Source organism: Balaenoptera musculus, chromosome 8, assembly GCF_009873245.2.
Source record: "Balaenoptera musculus isolate JJ_BM4_2016_0621 chromosome 8, mBalMus1.pri.v3, whole genome shotgun sequence".
Lineage (NCBI taxonomy): Eukaryota > Metazoa > Chordata > Mammalia > Artiodactyla > Balaenopteridae > Balaenoptera > Balaenoptera musculus.
The window spans coordinates 61,399,345-61,419,808 of NC_045792.1; the positions used below are offsets into that span (position 1 = coordinate 61,399,345).

The 20,464-nt window shown below is 43.0% G+C and overlaps 1 protein-coding gene across 24 annotated transcripts in view; it reads left to right on the top strand.

Moving 5' to 3' along the window:
• The window catches only part of PPFIBP2 (PPFIA binding protein 2), a 151,545-nt gene that overhangs the window by 66,497 nt on the left and 64,584 nt on the right, over positions 1-20,464 (top strand). Inside the window, exon 2 of one of the 24 annotated variants that reach the window (XM_036860153.1) lies at positions 2,390-2,534. The exons of the other annotated variants lie outside the window; for them this stretch is intronic. The gene's annotated coding sequence lies outside the window, so the exon portion shown is untranslated. The remainder of the gene's footprint in view (positions 1-2,389; positions 2,535-20,464) is intronic. 24 annotated transcript variants of the gene reach the window in all.

The window sequence follows — 20,464 nt, forward strand, 5'->3', positions numbered from 1 at the left end:
GTAGAACCAGTCTCTGCTCTTGTGGGTCTCCCATCTACTGCTTGGGAGATGGCAGTTAAACAGTCCAAGGAAATAAGCCTGAAATTTACAAGTTGATAAATACAGCCAGGAAGAGGAACTCTTGGTAGCCCTCATCAAGGGCTGTTACTGATTGAGAAGGAGTGGTCAGGGGCCCTCTTTAACGAAGTAACACTTCATTGAAAACTGAAGGAGAAGTAGGAGTGAGTCAGGTGGAAAATGGGGTGAAGAACACGTCTGAGCTCGGTGATGGTTGGGAGCTGTGGGTGGGTTCCGGATCACACAGGACGGAGAAGGCCACCATAAGGGTTGTGGGCGATATCGTTTGTATAATGGGAAACTTGTAGCAGGGAAGTGGCATGAGATACGTTGGGGGATCTAATTTGTATTTTATGAAAATTACTCTAGCTGTGATATGGTGTATGGTAAGCTGTGTCACGAAAAGTGAGGCAAATGAACCAAATTAGAGAGCTCGAGGGCTTGTTGGGATCAACTAGTACAAACCCCTCATTTAAAAAAGCGCAAGAAAGGCTAGGAACCTCATGGCTATCAGTGTTTTGGCTATAAGTGGTGCAGTCTGATCTTGAATCCTGCTCTCTGTCTCCCAGTCCAGTTCTCTTTCCTCATTTCTATGGCCAAATAGGTAGAAAATTATGGGTTTAGAACCCAGCAGTAAATCCTGTTTGTGCTCAGCCCCATCCCAGCTTTGGGATGGGGGGCATTGCAGTCACCAGAGAGCATGCTGAGGTGACCAGACATTTTGGTAAAGGTTCACATCCATTGTCTTAAGAATTGAAAAAGCCTCATTGAAAAGGTTTTGGAGGAAATAGGTGAGAAGCGCTACTTATCCCATCACTTATTCTTTATTTTCTTGTATCCAGCTGAAGCTTTTTATCCAGGAGGTCTTACAGCCATGATGTGCCTGGGATTGTAGGTGCCATGTCCCAGCCGCTGGGACAGATGTTGTACCTTTGCACCTTGTGCAGAAGTTCTGTCTGTGGAGGAGTTAATTCTGCATGCGAGGCAATGTAAGAAGGTCCTTTCAGTCCTGAGACCCAGGCTGTGAGCTCTGACTCTTTTGGATGGTTGGAAGTCTGCTGAGAGAAGCTCTAAGTGAGGAGACTTCAGACCCCCTGGGAAAGACTCATAGCAAAACATATTTTTCTTCTACTTTTAAGGAGCATTTAAAAAAAAAACAACAAAGCACAAAGTATTGGATATGTCATAGGCAGTATAATCAGTATCTTTCCTATCCTCTACCTGAAACACAACTGCCAGATTCTTCTTTCTAAAATCCCCTTTTTAAAAAAAAATCCCTTTTCATCCTTTGACCCTGATCGTAAGCCCCAGGACTTGCCATTAGTCTGGACGAGAAAGCCGAGGCTTTTCTGCCTGCTTGGCTTTTAAGACATTTTTTTAACCTGGCCTCAACTTACCTTTTTAGTTTCATCATTTGTATCTATCTATTTTAATTTCATCTGTTTATATCTGATGAGCTCCCACATGTAGTCCCTGCCTTTTCTGAGCTTCTGCCTCCATGTCCTCCTCCTAATTCCCACCCACTTCCATCTAGGCTCTCCTTTTCCATCAGTCCTTTGCTGACCTCATCCCGGTATTGCATGCAGTGGACTCCAGCCTGGGGTGCCCAGCACTTTCCATCTGCCCGGCTCACCCACCCCCTTGCCACGTGCTTCCTCAAGCTGGGGTGGCTTGGAGAGCAGGTTTCTCTTAGCCCAGGTGTTTGAAGGTGGAAACATGCTGTTTCTTTCATGTTCCCACACACAGGGGGTGGTTCCAGCAGAAGAGGTGCCTGGATGAGGTGTGACCTCGTAGGAGGCTGGGAGCCCTTGGACCAGTCCAAGAGGTCAATGCCTCGGAGCAAGACAGTCTTTAAATTTTGGGACAGTAAGGGAGATGCCTATGGCTAAGAAGGCCCAAAGCTAGAGGGGAAGCATTTGGTGAGAAAAGAGACACTGTCTCGTGGCCTTTGGGGGATGGGATACTGCGTACTGTTTTAGCTAAGAACATGCAGTTTGAAGTAAAGCCTGGGTTGGGCTCTTGGCTCTGCCACACTTACTAGCTTTGTGATCTTAGGCGTATTACCTGAAATCCCAGATTTCTTCATCTATAAAATAAGAAGGTAATAGTGCCAGCCACATACAGGTTTTATGAGGATCAAGTAAGATAATGTATGTTAAATGCTTAGCAGAGTACCATGCACGTAGGGAACATTCAATAAAAGTTAACTGCTGTTGGCCATTACCAGGAAGGGGGATATTGAAAGAGGAACAGATGGGACCAGTTTGCTTCTCTCCTAGGAGTGCATCTTAGGCCATCATTCCTCCAGCTTGGGCCCCTTTCCACATTCCAGGTCAAGGTCTCAAAGCAAAGACCTACAGGAGACAGCTGGGACCTGGCCCACCATGAGTAGCCAGAGGCCCCAGTGGCTGCTGAGAGAAGGCTGACCAGGGCTGGTCCTCCAGTGCCTTCCCCAACAGACAGATCCCTGGGACAAGGTAATCTCCTACCACAAGCATCCAGAGGGTCTCCGCCCCTCAGCTCTTCAGTTCCTGACTGACTTGCAAACAGCTCACACCTGCCCTGCTTTGAGATCAGTGGCTCCAACCCACATAGTCCTGAAAGAGCCTCTTAAAATAGCAACTAGCAGGGTCTGTGGAGTCCACCCGCTGCCCTCTGAGCAGGAGTTTATTTTCCCAGGAACAGAAATCCCAGCACTGTCAGCATCTTCTCACTGCTGCTGGCTTCTGGGACTCTGTGTTGGAGCCAAATTCCAAGCCAAAGTCACAACCCCGTCCACCCCACCCCCACCCCCTAAGAAAAAAACAAAAACGGAATCATCATGGCTACCCCATGCAATTGGCTTGGGTTCTGTAGGACAGTGTGGGATGAACTCAAACTGCTAATGTGAGACTTTATTCTGTGTCATCTGGTGCTCAAACGGTTGATCCAGTAGCCTGGCGACTTGGGCCAGGAGAGCTGCAAAGACACCCTGGCCCCAGACATTGACTTGCCTTGCACTCAAGTCAGAGTGCAGTTAAAGTTGAAGTAGGCAGCACCTTCTGTGAAAGCCGCTCCTACTGGCTAAGAACACGGATCCTGTCTCCAGCTCCTTGGGTTCATTTCTCAGCTCTGTGTGACCTTGGACAATTGATTTACTCTCCCTGGGCCTCAATTTTCTTGATTGTAAAATATGGATAAATAATATATGTAAAGTGCTTAGAAAACGCTTCATAGATGTCATGGTGACTATGACCTCGGCCACAGCTGACAGCCTCTGGTTACTCTAGAGCCATGTGCCCAAACTTGATTCTGGGCAGAGAGGTTTTTCAAGACCAGGAGGAGAATGACAGTGGGTATGGTTACTCAAGGGTTCTAGCTGTCCCCAGTTTCCTAAGGGTACATCCCATTTTTAGCCAATGCACCCAAAATGTCCACCCATCATATTCCCCAGCATAATTTAGGAGCTAGAATTTCGCCACCTGTGACTCCTGTCCTCCAGCTATTTGGAGAGGCCCTCACGCCTCTTTCCCAGCAGGGTTTAGCAAAGGGGCATCATACCAGGGTCATTTGCTGAATAGCTTGGGTGGGTACTCCAGTAGCAGCACAGCCGGTGGTAGTTCTGTGAACTGGCATCAGCACTTAGGGTGGGGGGTGTCCCTTGACTCATCCCTGCATTCTTCCCTCCCCCACCCCTGTATCAGCTCTTTCGCACTTTTCCATTTGTCCCCAACCTTATACTCCCCTCTCAACTGATGTCACCACCTGCTTCATTGAAAAAAATTAGCCACACATAGATGAACTCATCTTCCCTCCCCACAACCACAAAAGGTAACAGTATTCACAGCCATCATTTTTCTTTTTTTTTGAAAAGGAATATGAAAAACCTATTTTTTTATTTATAAATTTATTTATTTTTGGCTGCTTTGGGTCTTCGTTGCTGCGTGCAGGCTTTCTCTAGTTGCTGCGAGCGGGGGCTACTCTTCGCTGCGGTGCGTGGGTTTCTCATTGCGGTGACGTCGCGGAGCACAGGCTCTAGGTGCGCGGGCTTCAGTAGTTGTGGCGCACGGGCTCAGTAGTTGTGGCTCATGGGCTCTAGAGCGCAGGCTCAGTAGTTGCGGCACACGGGCTTAGTTTCTCCGTGGCATGTGGGATCTTCCCGGACCAGGGCTCGAACCCATGTCCCCTGCATTGGCAGGCGGATTCTTATCCACTGCGCCCCCAGGGAAGTCCCCACAGCCATCATTTTTCAACTTCCTTTGGTTTCATGGGTCAAGAGTCCCTTCTCTCCACCAAGGCTATCCCAGTATCCTGTCCTCCTGATCCAATCTATTCCACGTCCTGTTGTTCTCCGATTGTTTCTTCTCTTTACTCTGCCCTGCCTCCTTGTCCCCTGTCCTTGGCAGAAAATGCTTCTTGATTCTTAGAGAAAAACAAAACTGTCTCTGACCATGTACTATTCTCTCCATGCTGCCTTATAGAACTTACCCTCCTTTCACCATCAGGAATCTTGAAATCAAGAGCAGCCTGAAAACTCAACATCTCTACTCCTTCCTGGTCACTCCCAAACCCACTTCACATTGGCTTTGTTCCTGAGAAAGCTTTCAAAGTCCTTCTATAATGTTCTTATTGCCTCTAGTTCCTAAGCAACTTTTCCCATCCATTTTCCCTGGAATTCATTCCCATTTGGGCATCTTGTAGGTTTAATGAAATTCTTGTGACCAAAGGACTAGCTCCTCTCTTTGGCCCTTACCTAATCCCACATTTTCCACCTATGGATCTTTCTCTTATGCTATTTGATTGATGAAATGCCTGGACCTTCTATCTGAGGAGCCAAGATGCATCAGGCAGTTTACTTCTAATGCCTCCAGGTGAGCTGAAACAGTCACAGTTGCTCCTCCACCCCCAACTCTGGCACCTGATGCTGCCCCTCTGTCTCCGGCAGGTATTTTTAAGAATCATGAGTCAGTGTGTGTCTCTTGGAGTTGGCAAGATGAGGAAAGAGCACCACTCAAAGAGCCTCCTGTTTTTACTCTGCTCCTGGCTTTAATATACTACCTTCACAAGATACCAGCACACTTGTAAATACCACTTCTCCTACAGTCAAGTGCTGAAGGTTCCTTAAGCATCCAGCCAGCTGATCAAGAGAATTTAGCAAGGACTATGCTTATGCAAAGCTATAATCTTGGAACAAGATCTTGGTGAATCAAATGCATTTCTCTCGCCTCCAAATCCTGCTTCCCAGGATGATCAGTTAGGAGCCTTCATGTGCATCACACCAGCCCCTTGGTTGGAAAGCTTATAGATAGACTGTCAAGATATTCTTTGTTTTCTGTGTTAGTTCTGGGAAACCAGAATATCTGAAGGGTGGCGATTGTGGCTTCATGGGTAGCCTATCTGTATCAGGAAGACTCTTTCCAAAGATGCTGTTCTCTATTCTTCTGGGGGAATTCCTTCATAGCTTTCAAGACTCAGTCTTTCAAGTGGGGGCTCCACTGTGAAGCCTCTCCTCTCCCTTGAAGGCATAATCGATTTGTCCCTCCCCTATGCCACTGCTGCTGGCTTACATACAACTAACTCTATGACAGTACTTATCTCACATCTCACTGTAAGACTACAGAGCTCTTTCAAGGCAGGGACTGCCTAGCGCAGGGAGTGGCACCTAGTAGGTGTTCAGGAATATTTAGTCATTGACTAGATAACTGATTGAAGCATAATTATGTGAACATTGGTTGACCAAGCTATTTAATTTGCTGTTCATGAATTTTGCTTTGCTCGTCCCTGATGGTGGATCATTTAATAGTGACAACCCCACCAGCGACACTTAGCCTCCCCTTATATATAATTGCAACTAAGAGAGGTGGAGAGCATAAGGAGGTCAAGGTCAGGATAGGATCTCTCTTGTTGGGCTCCTGGTAGCTAAGGACCTGACTGTACTCTACTCACACTGCATTTTGAAGAAACTTCTTTAACTCTGTGCCAAAGATAGTGGATTGGCTTGGCTATTCCTTGTTGGGAAAAAGTGGTTTTGTAATAACTGCCAGAAAGGCCTTAAATTCCTTAACCAAAAAATCTAGGAGAAGTTTTCCTTTTTATAAGCACCTGCTTGCATTCATTCTGCTTGTTTCCTTTGGTGATGGGTAACCTGAGCCATGTAATAGGAATTGTAGCTTCCATGATCTACTTCTTTTTAATTTTTTTGGTCCTTATTTTTTTTTTTAACATCTTTATTGGAGTATAATTGCTTTACAATGGTGTGTTAGTTTCTGCTTTATAACAAAGTGAATCAGTTATACATATACATATGTTCCCATATCTCTTCCCTCTTGCATCTCCCTCCCTCCCACCCTCCCTATCCCACCCCTCTAGGTGGTCACAAAGCACCGAGCTGATCTCCCTGTGCTATGCGGCTGCTTCCCACTAGCTATCTATTTTACATTTGGTAGTGTATATGTGTCCATGCCACTCTCTCACCCTGTCACGTCTTACCCCTCCCCCTCCCCATATCCTCAAGTCCATTCTCTAGTAGGTCTGTATCTTTATTCCCGTCTTGCCACTAGGTTCCTCATGACCTTTTTTTTTTTCCCTTAGATTCCATATATATGTGTTAACATACTGTAATTGTTTTTCTCTTTCTGACTTACTTCACTCTGTATGACAGACTCTAACTCCATCCATCTCACTACAGATACCTCCATTTCGTTTCTTTTTATGGCTGAGTAATATGCCATTGTATATATGTGCCACATCTTCTTTATCCATTCATCCGATGATGGACACTTAGGTTGCTTCCATGTCCTGGCTATTGTAAATAGAGCTGCAATGAACATTTTGGTACATGACTCTTTTTGAATTATGGTTTTCTCAGGGTATATGCCCAGTAGTGGGATTGCTGGGTCGTATGGTAGTTCTATTTGTAGTTTTTTAAGGAACCTCCATACTGTTCTCCATAGTGGCTGTATCAGTTTACATTCCCACCAACAGTGCAAGAATGTTCCCTTTCCTCCACATCCTCTCCAGCATTTATTGTTTCTAGATTTTTTGATGGTGGCCATTCTGACCGGTGTGAGATGATATCTCATTGTAGTTTTGATTTGCATTTCTCTAATGATTAATGATGTTGAGCATTCTTTCATGTGTCTGTTGGCAATCTGTATATCTTCTTTGGAGAAATGTCTATTTAGGTCTTCTGCCGATTTTTAGATTGGGTTGTTTGTTTCTTTGATATTGAGCTGCATGAGCTGCTTGTAAATTTTGGAGATTAATCCTTTGTCAGTTGCTTCATTTGCAAATATTTTCTCCCATTCTGAGGGTTGTCTTTTGGTCTTGTTTATGGTTTCCTTTGCTGTGCAAAAGCTTTTAAGTTTTATTATGTCCCATTTGTTTATTTGTGTTTTTATTTCCATTTTTCTAGGAGTTGGGTCAAAAAGGATCTTGCTGTGATTTATGTCATAGAGTGTTCTGCCTATGTTTTCCTCTAAGAGTTTGATAGTGTCTGGCCTTACATTTAGGTCTTTAATCCATTTTGAGTTTATTTTTGTGTATGGTGTTAGGGAGTGTTCTAATTTCATACTTTTACATGTACCTGTCCAGTTTTCCCAACACCACTTATTGAAGAGGCTGTCTTTTCTCCACTGTATATGCTTGCCTCCTTTATCAAAAATAAGGTGACCATATGTGTGTGGGTTTATCTCTGGGCTTTCTATCCTGTTCCATTGATCTATGTTTCTGTTTTTGTGCCAGTACCAAACTGTCTTGATTACTGCAGCTTTATAGTATAGTCTGAAGTCCAGGAGCCTGATTCCTCCAGCTCCGTTTTTCGTTCTCAAGATTGCTTTGGCTATTCGGGATATTTTGTGTTTCCATACAAATGATGAAATTTTTTGTTCTAGTTCTGTGAAAAATGCCAGTGGTAGTTTGATAGGGATTGCATTGAATCTGTAGATTGCTTTGGGTAGTAGAGTCATTTTCACTATGTTGATTCTTCCAATCCAAGAACATGGTATATCTCTCCATCTATTTGTATCATCTTTAATTTCTTTCATCAGTGTCCTATAATTTTCTGCATACAGGTCTTTTGTCTCCTTAGGTAGGTTTATTCCTAGATATTTTATTCTTTTTGTTGCAGTGGTAAACGGGAGTGTTTTCTTAATTTCACTTTCAGATTTTTCATCATTAGTGTATAGGAATGCAAGAGATTTCTGTGCATTAATTTTGTATCCTGCTACTTTACCAAATTCATTGATTAGCTCTAGTAGTTTTCTGGTGGCAGTTTTAGGATTCTCTATGTATAGTATCATGTCATCTGCAAACAGTGACAGCTTTACTTCTTCTTTTCCGATTTGGATTCCTTTTTCTTCTCGGATTTCTGTGGTAACACTTCCAAAACTATGTTGAATAATAGTGGTGAGAGTGGGCAACCTTGTCTTGTTCCTGATCTTAGTGGAAATGGTTTCAGTTTTTCACCATTGAGGATGATGTTGGCTGTGGGTTTGTCATATATGGCCTTTATTATGTTGAGGAAAGTTCCCTCTATGCCTACTTTCTGCAGGGCTTTTATCATAAATGGGTGTTGAATTTTGTCGAAAGCTTTCTCTGCATCTATTGAGATGATCATATGGTTTTTCTCCTTCAATTTGTTAATATGATGTATCACGTTGATTGATTTGCGTATATTGAAGAATCCTTGCATTCCTGGAATAAACCCCACTTGATCATGGTGTATGATCCTTTTAATGTGCTGTTGGATTCTGTTTGCTTGTATTTTGTTGAGGATTTTTGCATCTATGTTCATCAGTGATATTGGCCTGTAGTTTTCTTTCTTTGTGACATCTTTGTCTGGTTTTGGTATCAGGGTGATGGTGGCCCTGTAGAATGAGTTGGGGAGTGTTCCTTCCTCTGCAATATTTTGGAAGAGTTTGAGAAGAATAGGTGTTAGCTCTTCTCTAAATGTTTGATAGAATTCGCCTGTGAAGCCATCTGGTCCTGGACTTTTGTTTGTTGGAAGATTTTTAATCACAGTTTCTATTTCAGTGCTTGTGATTGGTCTGTTCATATTTTCTATTTCTTCCTGGTTCAGTCTCGGCAGGTTGTGCATTTCTACGAATTTGTCCATTTCTTCCAGGTTGTCCATTTTATTGGCATAGAGTTGCTTGTAGTAATCTCTCATGATCGTTTGTATTTCTGCAGTGTCAGTTGTTACTTCTCCTTTTTCATTTCTAATTCTATTGATTTGAGTCTTCTCCCTTTTTCTCTTGATGAGTCTGGCTAATGGTTTATCAATTTTGTTTATCTTCTCAAAGAACCAGCTTTTAGTTTTATTGATGTTTGCTATTGTCTCCTTCATTTCTTTTTCATTTCTTTCTGATCTGATCTTTATGATTTCTTTCCTTCTGCTAGCTTTGGGGGTTTTTTTTGTTCTTCTTTCTCTAATTGCTTTAGGTGCAAGGTTAGGTTGTTTATTCGAGATGTTTCCTGTTTCTTGATGTAGGCTTGTATTGCTATAAACTTCCCTCTTAGAACTGCTTTTGCTGCATCCCATAGGTTTTGGGTCGTCGTGTCTCCATTGTCATTTGTTTCTAGGTATTTTTTGATTTCCCCTTTGATTTCTTCAGTGATCACTTTGTTATTAAGTAGTGTATTGTGTAGCCTCCATGTGTTTGTATTTTTTACATATTTTTTCCTGTAATTGATATCTAGTCTCATAGCGTTGTGGTCGGATTGATACGATTTCAATTTTCAATTTCAATTTTCTTAAATTTACCAAGGCTTGATTTGTGACCCAAGATATGATCTATCCTGGAGAATGTTCCATGAGCACTTGAGAAAAATGTGTATTCTGTTGTTTTTGGATAGAATGTCCTATAAATATCAATAAAGTCCATCTTGTTTAATGTGTCATTTAAAGCTTGTGTTTCCTTATTTATTTTCATTTTGGATGATCTGTCCATTGGTGAAAGTGGGGTGTTAAAGTCCCCTACTATGATTGTGTTGCTGTCAATTTCCCCTTTTATGGCTGTTAGTATTTGCCTTATGTATTGAGGTGCTCCTATGTTGGGTGCATAAATATTTACAAATGTTATATCTTCTTCTTTGATCGATCCCTTGATCATTATATGGTGTCCTTCTTTGTCTCTTGTAATAGTCTTTATCTTAAAGTCTATTTTGTCTGATATGAGAATTGCTACTCCAGCTTTCTTTTGATTTCCATTTGCATGGAATATCTTTTTCCATCCCCTCACTTTCAGTCCGTATGTGTCCCTAGGTCTGAAGTGGGTCTCTTGTAGACAGCATATATACGGGTCTTGTTTTTGTTTCCATTCAGCCAGTCTGTGTCTTTTGGTGGGAGCATTTAATCCATTTACATTTAAGGTAATTATCGATATGTATGTTCCTATTCCCATTTTCTTAAATGTTTTAGGTTTGTTATTGTAGGTGTTTTCCTTCTCTTGTGTTTCTTGCCTAGAGAAGTTCCTTTAGCATTTGTTGTAAAGCTGGTTTGGTGGTGCTGAACTCTCTCAGCTTTTGCTTGTCTGTAAAGGTTTTAATTTCTCCATCAAATCTGAATGAGATCATTGCTGGGTAGAGTAATCTTGGTTGTAGGTTTTTCTCCTTCATCACTTTAATTATATCCTGCCACTCCCTTCTGGCTTGCAGAGTTTCTGCTGAAAGATCAGCTGTTAACCTTATGGGGATTCCCTTGTGTGTTATTTGTTGTTTTTCCCTTGCTGCTTTTAATATGTTTTCTTTATATTTAATTTTTGATAGTTTGATTAATATGTGTCTTGGCATGTTTCTCCTTGGATTTATCCTGTATGGGACTCTCTGTGCTTCCAGGACTTGATTAACTATTTCCTTTCCCATATTAGGGAAGTTTTCAACTATAATCTCTTCAAATATTTTCTCAGTCCCTTTCTTTTTCTCTTCTTCTTCTGAGACCCCTATAATTCGAATGTTGGTGCGTTTAATGTTGTCCCAGAGATCTCTGAGACTGTCCTCAGTTCTTTTCATTCTTTTTTCTTTATTCTGCTCTGCAGTAGTTATTTCCACTATTTTATCTTCCAGGTCACTTACCCGTTCTTCTGCCTCAGTTATTCTGCTATTGATCCCTTCTAGACTATTTTTAATTTCATTTATTGTGTTTTTCATCATTGCTTGGTTCCTCTTTAGTTCTTCTACGTCCTTGTTAAATGTTTCTTGCATTTTGTCTATTCTAGTTCCAAGATTTTGTATCATCTTTACTATCATTATTCTGAATTCTTTTTCAGGTAGACTGCCTATTTCCTCTTCATTTGTTGGGTCTGGTGTGTTTTGACCCTGCTCCTTCATCTGCTGTGTGTTTTTCTGTCTTCTCATTTTGCTTATCTTACTGTGTTTGGGGTCTCCTTTTCACAGGCTGCAGGTTCGTAGTTCCCGTTGTTTTTGGTATCTGTCCCCAGTGGCTAAGGTTGGTTCAATGGGTTGTGTAGGCTTCCTGGTGGAGGGGACTAGTGCCTGAGTTCTGGTGGATGAGGCTGGGTCTTGTCTTGTGGGCACATCCACGTCTGGTGGTGTGTTTTGGGGTGTCTGTGGCCTTATTATGATTTTAGGCAGCCTCTCTGCTAATGGATGGGACTGTGTTCCTGTCTTGCTAGTTGTTTGGCATAGGGTGTCCAGCACTGTAGCTTGCTGGTCATTGAGTGAAGCTGGGTCTTCATGTTGAGATGGAGATTTCTGAGAGATTTTTGCTGTTTGGTATTACGTGGAGCTGGGAGGTCTCTTGTGGACCAGTGTCCTGAAGTTGGCTCTCCCACCTCAGAGGCACAGCCCTGATGCCTGGCTGGAGCACCAAGAGCCTTTCATCCACACGGCTTTTGGGAGGTCTGACGTCTTCTGCCAGCATTCAGTGGGTGTTCTGTAGGAGCAGTTCCACGTGTAGATGTGTTTCTAACGTATCTGTGGGAAGGAAGGTGATCTCCGCATCTTACTCTTTCGCCATCTTGCCCAGACCCCCCGGTCCTTATTTTTTAAGGTCTACATTTTCCAAGTTTCTCAAAAGCTTGGTATGAGAGTGGTGGTCCTGAGCTTGAAGTATAGCCTTAGTGACTTTGACATCTCCCCTGTGCCTGGCAGCCATGGCTCTCTTGAGGTGGGTTTTCTGGATTTGATACGATCCCCTTGACTAGGCAGCTTGGAAATACTATGGCTGGAGCTGTCTGACTGGGGAGCTGACTGCCTTAGGCTTTTCCCACACTCCGTGCTCGCATACCAAATGACACCCCCATGGCGACCTCTCCTCCACACCACTTGTTTGTTCTGGAACCAGTTCTTTCCCCATGTTCAGTGAAGTGCCATGCTGACAGGAGGTCCCGTGGGATATTGCCTTCACCCAGCATCCCTGAGAGTGTACCAGAGCACACGTGGAGGGCATGCCCTTCCAGCAGAGGCCAGCCAGGCTGTGAAGGAGTCAGACTCCTGGGGATTCTGCACGGCCCCCATCCGTGCCACCAAGCACCCCCTCCAGAACTCTGCAGAGACCTAATATGGCCATCCCTTGGCCAAGCTACAATGGAAGGACCAGGCCAAGAGTGAGCAAGCATCGTGGAATCTGACCAGCCACTAGAGTCAGAGGGTGATGGCTCTGAGGAGGCTGCCGGGGGCGGCGGGTGGTTCGTGGGGGGGACAGCTCAGCTGGAAAGCTCATGTTTAACCTAAATTTGACCTGACTTTCAGATTGGAACAGAAATAAAAATTCAAGTGTTTATGATTAGTCATTATTAGCTATTGAAATTTTCACTGTGCTCATTATAAACATATCTGTAGCACAGAGTTCTTACAGTATGGTAGTAGAATGCTCATAAGAAGGAAAAAACTGTGGTCATGTAGATACAACTCCAAACGTGGGCATCTTTTCAGAGACAATGGAAAGTGAACAGGTTCGAAGCTGTCTGCACCGCAGGCATGATTCCAGGGCTCTTAGCTAACAATGGGTCCTGTGTTGTCCCTTAGGCACTTTTTTTCTTTCCAGCCCGAAAGTATTTTGGTTATTGTTCCCTTGGGTTGTTTGTTCAGATCTTTAGATACTTCATAGGTGTCCTAATCAGAAATGTTGCCTTTTTTTGTTCTCTTGCACAAAAAAGATGAGTTCATTAAAGCTGTCAGTGCAAGGGGAAGAGCTGTGTCTTAACTGCATTTTGGCCTTTTAGTTTAAACAAAGCCATTTAAATGAGTTCCGTGTTTCCACGATCATTCAAAAACTGTTTATATTACACAGAGGAAATATTAGAGCATCCTGCTCTAGAGAGCTTTCTGCACTTTTATTCCCCCACGTCTTTGTTTTTAATGACCTAACTGATCCTCTGTGTCACTCTGTGAGGTATGATCTCCTCTATTTAAAGGATGGGAAGCTTGAGATGAGGTGACCTACCTGAGCTTGTGCATGGTTAGTGCAGCCTCGCCTCCTAATCGTTCCCGGCTGTCATTCTGCACAGAAGGTCCTGCCTTGTAGAGGAGGAGGCTGCAGGAATTCTGTACATGAATATGGAAGCCCCCAACAAAGTCCCCAGGGATCCCCTGCCTTGAAATCCAGCTGAGCAAAGGGTGGGAACAGGGAAGCTGCCCCTCTCAGACCTGGCATTTGTACAGCTATACAGGACATGTTAATTCTTTCAACATAACTTCTTGAACAGTTGTTAGGTGTTTTTATGTTCTTATTGCCTTTCATTTATTCATTTCCCATCCACCCTTATATCTTTTAGCCCTACTTTAGCTTCCTGTTTATTTCTTGTTGTGTTTTAACCTATTTTTGTTTATTTCATCTCTTCCCCCACACACACCCAGTTGATGCCATGGGCCTGTTGCATCTTGTATCATTCCCTGAATTAACCTTCTTGTTCTGCTTGGGAAATGAGAATGGAGGCCAACAGGTGGTGGATAGAAAGTCATCCATTTCACACACACAGGAGAATGGGTTCCTTTTTTATCCGCATGCATCCCACACAGACACACCCTGTGCCACAAAGTAGATCCCTAGTAGCCCTTGATGATAATCTTGGTTTTAACTATAGTTGGCTCAGAACTGACAATTCTATCTTAAAATTTACCAGTTCAAGCAAATCAAGCAATGGTAGGTAGAATCCCTTTGTAATTCAGTACTCTATCCAAATAGCAGGAATGCTTTCTTGTAAGTCTGTTTCCAGAGGAGTAAATTTCAGTCAATTGACTGATCACCATTTGAGACAAATGCATTAGCCAGGACTTTTGGTTGCAAGTAACAGAAACTTGGTTTGAACCAGTGTAGGCCAAGAGGGGACCAATAGGAAGGGCAGGGATGTATCATTGCCTTTGGATAGCATGAACCAGAGGTGAGAATGCCACCAGTCTCTCTTTCTTGGCTTTCATTTGTGTTTCCATGTGTGTTGGCTTCATAGCTTACTCCTGCTGCAAACCAACTTCCTCCACCTGGAAGAAGACATGTCCACTGACAACCTTTGAACCTTGCAGCACAACTACTACCATTTTCTGTTCCCAAGTTTAAAAATGCAGAGGAAAGATTCCAACCATCTAAGCTTTGCATCAGGAGGTTGGGAGGGGTGAGAATATCTCTAAGAAGATGGCAGCCCTCGCTTGTGCCACATAGTTACAGCAAAGGTAATGACCCCAGCCTGTTCCTTTCTCTTAGCAAGAGAGCAAGAGGGAAATTGACTAGTCTGTTGTTTGGTTTTGTTTTTTTTTTTTTGCAACTAATGATAAGGGTTTTGGGGGGGGGACCTTAAATATCCTCTGATAATCACATCCCTGATAAAAATGCAATGTCCCCCCAAGATATGGAAAACCTACTTTATTTCTTGAGTCTGCTAGCATTCAGCTCTTGATGCATGAGGAACTTAACCAAGAGTAAACTCCTTATTCACTGACCCGTGGAAGAGGTGGAGGCAGGACTCAGATTAGTCTAGTGTCTTTGTGTAGCCCCAAGTGCCCTTTATATAGAGACTCTGTCCATACTGGAATCTTGGTGGTCAGTCCTGTGCTTCCTGGACCCACACAGCCCTCTCTCCATCCTCCCACTTCTCTCCTAATCACTGAGTCTGATTAACTATCATGGTCAACTCCATGACCCCCAACCATAGATCAGCCTGCACGGCTGCTACATCATCCTGAAGCCTCTCTCTTCCATTTAGAGATGGCTTAGAAGATAGCCCCACTGTAGGCTGTTGATTGCTGGAGCTGTATATTAGGCCTGCCCAGTCCCGGCATCAATAGTATTTTGGGTCTTCTAGAAAGAGGGCCACAGTCTGTAAGAGTCAAGGTGCTGTGTTGTCTCTGTTCCAGAGGACTCTCAGCAATATCACTGTCAAGGCCTGGGGAAGTCCTTTTTTTTTTTTTTTTAATTGAAGTATAGTTGATTTATAATGTTGTGTTTCTGTTGTACAGCAAAGTGATTCAGTTATATAGATATAGACACAGATATTCTTTTTCAGATTCTTTTCCATTATAGGTTATTACAAGATGTTGAACATAGTTTCCTGTGCTATACAGTAGGACCTTGTTTATCTATTTTATATACAGTACTGTGTATATGTTAATACCCAACTTCTTTTTTTTTTTAATTTATTATTTTTCGCTGCGTTGGGTCTTCGTTGCTGCATGCCGGCTTTCTCTAGTTGCAGCGAGCAGGGGCTACTCTTTGTCACAGTGCGCGGGCTTCTCACTGCGGTGGCTTCTCTTGTTGCGGAGCACGGGCTCTAGGTGCGCAGGCTTCATTAGTTGTGGCACGTGGGCTCAGTAGTTGTGGCTCATGGGCTCTAGAGCACAGGCTCAGTAGTTGTGGTGCATGGGCTTAGTTGCTCCACAGCATGTGGGATCTTCCCAGACCAGGGCTCGAACCCATGTCCCCCGCATTGGCAGGCAGATTCTTAACCACTGCACCATGAGGGAAGTCCCCCAACTTCTAATTTATCCCTCCCCCACACCCCCTTTCCCCTTCGGTAACCATAAGTTTGTTTTCTATGTCTGTGAGTCTGTTTCTGTTTTGTAAATAAGTTCATTTGTATCATATTTTACATACACATGTGAGTGACATCATATGATATTTGTCTTTCTCTGTCTGACTTTACTTAGTATGACAATCTCTAGGTCCATCCATGTTGCTGCAAATGGTATTATTTCATTCTTTTTTTTTAATGACCGAGTAATATACCATTGTATATATATACCACATCTTCTTTATCCATGGACATTTAGGTTGTTTCCATGTCTTGGCTATTGTAAATAGTGCTTCTATGAACATTGGTGTGTATGTATATTTTCAAGTCAGAGTTTTCTCTGGATATATGCCCAGGAGTGGGATTGCTGGATCATGTGGTAACTCTATTTTTAGTTTTTTAAGGAACCTCCATACTGTTTTCCGTAGTGGCTGCAGCAATTTTTATTCCCACCAACAGTGTAGGTGGGTTCCTTTTTCTCCACAGCCTCTCCAGCATTTATTATTTGTGGGCTTTTTGGAGATGGTCATTCTGACCAGTGTGAGGTGGTACCTCATTGTAGTTTTGATTTGCATTTCTCTAATAGTTAGTTATGTTGAGCATCTGGGGAAGACCTTGATGTGACATTTCTGAGCTGTGTTTTATATTTGCCTCCAAGAGATCTGGGTTTTAGAGGATGGATTCCTTTATTCAAGACTTTGCCCAGCCTCTTGAGGGTAAAATTTTGATAGAAGCAAAGGTGGTTTAACTTCAATAGTCTTGGCTAAAGTTTCTGAGTTATTGACAATATACACACAAAAAGAACTCCCGGTGCTGATTCAGTTCTGTGATATAAGAGAGAGGGAGTACATTTCACTGTGGCGTTCTTCAATAAGTGACGCAAGAGGACATGGAAATGTCACTCTGTAGTTGCATTTCACCTCCATAGCGTACGCAGATCCCTGGCCTTCACAATATCTCTTGGTCCCATGCAATATTATATCAGGTAACTAACATGAATTATAGTTTCAGGAATAGCTTTGACGATGGAAAGTTTGGATGAGAAGATTCATTTTTCCCTCTGTCACATTTGTAGAAAATAACCATCAAGACAGAAGAGGAAAATTTGATCAAATATATGTATATCACACCTTAGTACATCAGAAGTCCATTGTACAGGTCTAGCCTAGGGGCTAACATCATTAGTTGAGTAAAAATGACCTCATTTTAATTTATATTTATCAATGGGATGAGCATCCTTAACAGGGTAGAACAGTATAGAACTCTCCTTTAGATCCCTTGCCATCCCAGAGTGGGGAGGAATAGAAACTTAGCATGTAGCATCCTTCGGAATTCGGTGTGACTTTCTCCTCCTCGGTGGAATGCTGGCATGGTTCTCTCCATCTGACTTTATGCATGGAGAGCTGGGCAACTGCTCTATCACCAAGTTACCTAATAGAGAATACGAACAAGACTTTTCAGAGACTCCCAAACCTGGAATCACTCAGGGACCCAGTTGATGATCTCAGTATTGATCCAAGCCTTCTACTACAATTCCACTGTTAGAATTAAGGAAGCAGGTGTACCCTCTGAGAAAGCAAGCTCTTCTGAAAGTCGGGCAAAACAGAGCTGTGTCCCGACTCTGTCTTTTTAAACATGTTTCTCAATAATTTTCATAATCATCTGGCCTTTTATACCCTGATGATACAGCCATTTTATAATCCAAGAATGATGCCAAAAAGTGACTGAACCTGTTGCCCAATTACTGGAATAAGGAGTGTGCATTTATTCACTCAAAACTCAAATCCTCACCTTTGGCTGATAAATGTTGGCATTCAACAAGATGATTTTAAAGTAATCTTCTTGGCCCTGTTCTCAGTTGCTTTCCAGGTTCTTCAGGCAGAGGTGGTGGTTTATCCTGGTCTGTGCCCAGCTAAGGCTTGAGTGCAGTTTTCTTGAGAGCTGTCCGTCTTCTGTAGAATGTGAAAACACAGGACTCTGAACTTCACCAAAAGCAAGGGATAACGATGTGGCAGACTTCTGTCTGGGACATTGTCTCCATCTCACTGTTGTTTAATACCTTTCAAAAGCTTGCTAGAGAACAGCAGTGATTTTGGTCAACCGTATGAGAGGAAGATGCCCTGCTCCTCTAGGATGGTGATTTGGGTCGACGGAGGGACTTTTTCACCACAAGCAGCACTGCTACATGGGCCAGTGTGACTGCTGGGAAAGGATGTGCCCCTCAAGTCTGTTAGGGGAGGAAAAAAGCACCAAGAACTGTCCTAGCTACTCAAACAGTGCTTCTAGATTTTAAAATATATTTTAATTACTCAAGTAAATATACATATTTTTATAAGAAGCTCAAATATTATAGTTAAAGCCCCTCTTGACCAAACCTCCCACTCCCAACTTTTCGAAGCCCAGAAACTTCCCCAAAAGAGAGCACTGTTAAGGGTTGTTCTGTAACCTTCCAGACACTGCATCTATTTACTTTCATACATATATCAATACTTGCGGAGCTGGACAGTATTGTTTTCTAGTATCGCACCACATGATTCTTTGGATCTTGCTGCTTTCACTATCCAGTATGTCTTGTATTTCTATGATGGCTCATAAAAATCTGCCTCATGTTAAAATGCTACAAATTGTCCATAATATGGGTGAACCATAGTTTATTTATCCATTCCTCTATTAATGGATATTTAGGTTCAGACAGCATTTTTACACCTTATTTTAAGTGAACTTTCATACAATCGCAATGTATAAAACAAAATTTATACTAATCTGTTCCTCAATTAAGCTATAACAGAGTGCTTACTGGTTTCGTACATGGTAACTTGGGCAAATAATCCATTTGTGCCTTGTTCATATACTTTGTGTCTCAGTTCCTTTAAATGTAAAATTAGAATAAAAATAGTACCCATCTAGCAGAGTTGTGGGAAGGATTAAATGAATTAATATACGTAAAGTGCTCTCAACAGCGCTTGGCACACGGTGAGTGCTGCCTAAGTGCCCGCTATGTGTCTAGAGCACGGTACTTGGACCACATTGTATTGGTCTCCATAGAATTGCTTTGGTTTTTGGCCCACGTTGTCCACTAACCTTTGACCTATTTTGAGAACATCACAGGAAAGCAGCGAGTTCTGCTGGGCTCTGTTTACTATGAGGATATTATCATGAATGTTGTTTATCCCACTACACAAAGTCTCTCTGTGGAAACAAGGGATGGTTCTCCCTTCCTTAGGAAGAGCTGTGCTTCTCCTAGCCAGTCAGCTTGACTTTATCATACTGACCTGTGCATCTTTTAACTCAGTTGTGCTTCCCTTTTTCCATTGGCTGCTAGAGTAGATTCAGTTGTTTTTTTTTTAATCTACTTGTAGCATGTGTTTATAGACTCTATGGCACGCATTTTGTGTATTAACTGAACTTACGATATCAACTTCCTTCCTTCCTCCTCTTCTTTTTTTTTTTTTTTTTTTTTTTGTCAACTAGCTGCCTCTCTGGGTGATTGTGTGGGTAGGTCTTTTATCGTATGAACACACTGCACTCCATTTGACTGAGGCCCAGGTGGCGTGGTAGCTGGCTGGAGTCTTGTGGAAGGAGTCTTCCCTTCATCTCCTGCTGGAGAAGTGCCAGCAGCCAGTGGTGGGTGGCCCTGTGCATGTGCTGACTTTGGCACTGGCGCTGGATATACACAGCTTCACTTGGGTGCCTGGGTCCTTTCTGTTCTCAGTCTCTCTCCTCTGAAAGTCACCATCATGTGAGTTCTTGGACAGAGAAGCAATTGACCTGCTGCTTAAGAACTATTTTCCTTTCTTTTCTTGTTAGGTTCTGAGAAATGTAGGTTATAATTATATCTTTGGATACTAGTCAGTGTTTGACCATGTGATGACTGGAATATTAATGAACAATAATAAACTGCCATCAACACAAAGAAGCCATTAGTGATTGCTAAGCCCCTTTGTTTATGGTATGAAAGAGCTTCCATAACACTGAACAAAATGCAGACTGGAGAGGGGCTAGAGGAAAAGGCAGCGGAATGGCAGGGGTGCCCTGTGCGTCTAGCCTGTGCCTGGCACAGCTGCCCTGGGAAATGGCCCCTGGGCTCACCCTCCTGCTGCATCTTCGACAAACAGCCAGTGCTTCTCTCACAAGTGACACTCCAGGGCTTGAATGCAGATTTCTTGGTCCCTGTTTCTTTTTAGAACCAGGCCTGGCTCTGCCACCTGCCCTCACTTAGGCAGTGCACTGGGGAAGGGATGGGACAAGGGAAGGCAGGAGGTATCTTTTCTTAACGGGGCGGGTGGGATGGGGTGTGGTTGGAAAGCCCATTCTGAAGGTTGGAATGTGGCGAAATGGGCTCAGGAGAAGGGGACCACCTCTGGGCCCCTGTGCCTGGTCTCCTCTCTGACATTCTCCTTTGTACAATCGTGACTTTCCTTTGGGATATAGGATACCCGCCTTACGAACATTGGAGCATTGATTCC